The sequence below is a fragment of the Cyprinodon variegatus genome, unplaced genomic scaffold, assembly GCF_000732505.1.
Source record: "Cyprinodon variegatus isolate N-32 unplaced genomic scaffold, C_variegatus-1.0 Scaffold82, whole genome shotgun sequence".
NCBI lineage: Eukaryota > Metazoa > Chordata > Actinopteri > Cyprinodontiformes > Cyprinodontidae > Cyprinodon > Cyprinodon variegatus.
Genome location: NW_015150535.1, coordinates 975241 through 979174, shown reverse-complemented (window position 1 = coordinate 979174; position 3934 = coordinate 975241). Strand labels below are relative to the sequence as shown.

The following is a 3934-nucleotide window of genomic DNA, read 5'->3' as shown; positions in this document are numbered from 1 at the left end:
CTCCACCAGGTGGTGCCCCGTCCTCATTGGGCCTCCCTGCACACCTGCAGCTCGTTGGACCATTACCTGAGGACTCTTAAGCTGCTGACTGCCACTACCTAGAGGCAAAAGTGTTTGCCAGTTTTGGGTACTCTAGCCAAGCTGAGTTTTGCTGAGTCAAACTGAGTTTTTGTCAACCTGAGTCTTAACATTGTTGTTTTTTTGTCTTTGCCTCTCAGTAGGAAGTCATCCTGCAAACTGGATGTTTTGGACCTTCTCCCCCTGGAAGGATCGACTGAGTTTCAAACTGAGCTGGGAATTCAAACTGGAGGTTTGGATCTACTTTTCCCCAAAGGATTGTTTGAGCTTCACACTGAGCAGGGGATTTATCTCCACCAGGAACCGTTCAAGTACCATAGGAAATCTAAGGGGCAGTCAGCTCCTCCGTGCCTCAATGAAACACCTCAACCTGGGTAAACCCTGTTCGCCCTCCAACGGGCAAGTCAATTACTGGAACAACCCACACCGACTGGATTCAGAGAAAGACAACTTTACTGGAAACTCCCGGTTCGCCAGTGTTCAGAGCAGCACTGGACCCATCTCTACCTGTTCTCAGTAAACCTGTTAAACCTTCCCTTGGTCTGTCTGTTTGGTTTTCTGCATGTGGGTCAGATTTTATAACAAAATCACCCTTTGGTTGTATGTTTGCATTTCATAATACCTGTATAGTTTATAGAAAGTTACTAGAACACAGATAAACATGGTCGAATCTATATTATTATTTCGCTACCCAGATCTGAGCATGTCCGATGATGATATCAGACAAGCAATATAACAGAAAGCATGTTAACTTGTCTACACCACAGCCTACCTTAGTATTGTGGCTCAGCGTGTCTCTTTCACTAAAGAATAAGGAACAGTCCAATCCGATAATATCACCGTCTACCCAATAAAGTGGCTGGTTAACATGACACTGCAGCACAATTCACTAATATAAACCTTTTCATAGTAAACATAGCTACTGGCTTTCTTAAGAGTCCTTAGAAGTCTCTAAATTGCTGAATTTGCACAATCATCTGCATGTAATTACACCACATGTTGAGAAAGTGATTAGTATTTACCATTATTTCAGTCAGCAATGACTCATATGCCACCCATATTACTGTCCTCATAAATCCCTGAGTATGACTGACACTTTGCTCCATTACTCATACCTGTCATTTATCTGAAGGAAATGGTATTCGTATTTTCTGCACCAACAACATTAGAGTGGCATTTCCACAGCTGAGGATTCAGACGTTTTAATCCCGCATTTGTGACTAATTGGTAACACAGGATTGCCGGGTTCTGTCACTTTACTGGAAACATAGGGTGTGGATGTGTGTTAAGTGTTTGTCTGTTTTCTAGCAAAAGCATGATGGTGTGCATGTGAGTGCTGATGAGCACGGTACTTTATTAAAACAAATCCAGTCAGAGTGGGGCTGGATAGCTTCCTGACTGTCAAAATGTAATGTAAGGAGACAAAGCTAAAAGAAAACAGCAGTTTTCATTTCCCAAATATATATTAAAGCATATAGTGAAAGTAACAAAATAAAAAAATCATATATTTTTAGATTGTGGCGCTGAAGAAATTGATCAAATCAACAAAAAAAAAACAAAAAAAGGACAGCACTAAAAGGAAATAGAGTAACAACCCTGGAGTTAGTAGCAGAAACTAGGAGAATATTCTGCAAAAACCAACAAACTTATTTCCCCTTTTAATGTTTTGATAACCAGATGAAGGAAACTAAGCAAAGCCCTCAAATAAAAGGTGGGCTCAGAGTATTGCATCTTTTCCAAGCAGAAAAAGCTTTGACTGCCAACAACACCTGGATTATTCATGTAATTAGCATGTGGTTTTCTTATTTAAATGTAATATTTGTTTGTTTTGGATTTAATAAACAAATCTTTACTTTCATAANCTACAAAGAATAAGGACCTGGAATTAGGTAAAAAATAAATTATTGTTGACTTCTTTCATTTAAAAAGATACACGGGTATATTAACAAATGCTTTTTGAAAGCAACTGAAATTATAAAAATACAACAAAAAATGTCAGCATTTTAATAACGTTTACTTTGCTTTAATTCTGCTGATTTCCATTTTTTTTTATTTTAACAATAACCAAACAACAAAAAAATAAAAAATAAAATTAAAAAGGAAAGAGATCCAAAGTTTTAAAATCTAATTTCCAAAGGATTATGAATTTGCCTTTTTTTTTTCCCTCTGTGCAGTAATAAATAACAGAAAATTAAGGTATAATAATTAAAGCAGGAAGTCTAGCATTCCCTCCATGTGGTATCTCATAACTGACCAAATGATTTCTCAGTTTGTGTAATGGAAATGCAAGGGCCTGTAAGGGTCTGTGCTAATGTAAAAGCTCACAGTAGCTCTGCTGCAGGTTAATGCGCTTAAATAAAACGCAACAGAATTGGAGCAGACTTAGCAACACAAGAAAACTGAAAAATCTAGCATTCAAATTTCAAATTGAACACCTGTCATAGTCACAATTTTGAGACCTAAAGTCAGAGCAACATAACCCATCTTTTAAATTAAACATGAAAGATACTCACATTAACAGTAGTAAAATGGAGCCCAGGCAGAAGTTCAACTGAAAAAACTGATTGCTCTCCTACATCCACCTACAACACAGCCAATCAGCTTTGAACCACACCTCCACAAAAGCCAATCGGTTCCAAAGTTCACCTTAAAAGGCCTCCAATCCGTAACTTGCCTGCTACCGAGTGCGCAGGCGGCGGATGCGCTGTCTGACTTCATTCAGATGACCCTGTTTCAACCCACCTCCAGCCCCTCCTCCACCATCATAGCTAAACTTCATCAGAGTGTCATTCCTCTCGGACTCTTACTACATTCCGCGTCTCATTTCAACCGGTCCAGCAGAAGACCGCCATATTGAGCCTGGTTCTGCCAGAGGTTCCTTCCCAATGGGGAGTTTTTCCTCTCCAGTGTCGCTTCATGCTTGCTCATCATGGACAGGTTCTCTCAACCTGTGTTATCCAAGCTGGACTTGCATCTTCCAGGTCCCTGAGTGAAGCTCTAGTATCAGTTCATGCAGTCAACTGGATCCCCCCATAAAGCTCAGCAGACCGTCTCACTAACCAGCAGTCTACAGACTGACCAACTTCCTCTATCTCCACTCCACCACCAGTTTCAGACCTGGGGGGAAACAGCCCTATTCTTTACTCCTGTTCATGCATATCTATCAAAATTCAGCGTTATGTTTCCTTCCGAGGTCTGAGCGCCAAAGACAATGAAATTGTATCATTAAATTTGTTCTAATTGTCTTTTCTCTTTGTGAAAGTTTTTCAGATTGAAATGTTTTTATTCTGACTGTTTGTAGATGCTCCTTATTTAAATGTAACATTGAGATAGTCTTTCACATTCTCATTTTTAGTTTATCTGAGATGAGATGTATCACTGTTTGAATGAGCAAATTGTACCGGCATAGTAGCCATATAAACTACTGGAGAAAATGAGCTTTCACAGGATGTGAAAATGGAAAGGGTCACCTCAGAGATTATATGACTCAGACCACCTTGCGCCAAGATTAACAGAAAGCAACATCACAGGCCAATTCTATCACTACTTGTAAAAAAAATAAAACACTAAACAACATTGTGTAAAAAATTGCGTTGCTAAGAGAAAAACGGCGCTTACATAGTTTTTGCTATATCACTCATCTCCAGGAAATGCGATCCCTGCCCTACTTCTCGCAGCGCATTTTCTGCATATTTAAATAACTGTGGTCCCCTTTGTCAGGAATCCAGTTTTTGCGGGTTGTTTTTGTGTTTCCTTTTCTCCTCCACCAGGTGGTGCCCCGTCCTCATTGGGCCTCCCTGCACACCTGCAGCTCGTTGGACCATTACCTGAGGACTCTTAAGCTGCTGACTGCCAC

At 39.9% G+C, this 3934-nt stretch overlaps 1 protein-coding gene across 1 annotated transcript in view; it reads right to left on the bottom strand.

Annotated features, from left to right (window-relative positions):
• Positions 1–3934, bottom strand: part of LOC107083739 (probable voltage-dependent N-type calcium channel subunit alpha-1B) — a 270890-nt gene that overhangs the window by 126511 nt on the left and 140445 nt on the right. The gene's annotated exons all lie outside the window — the stretch shown is intronic.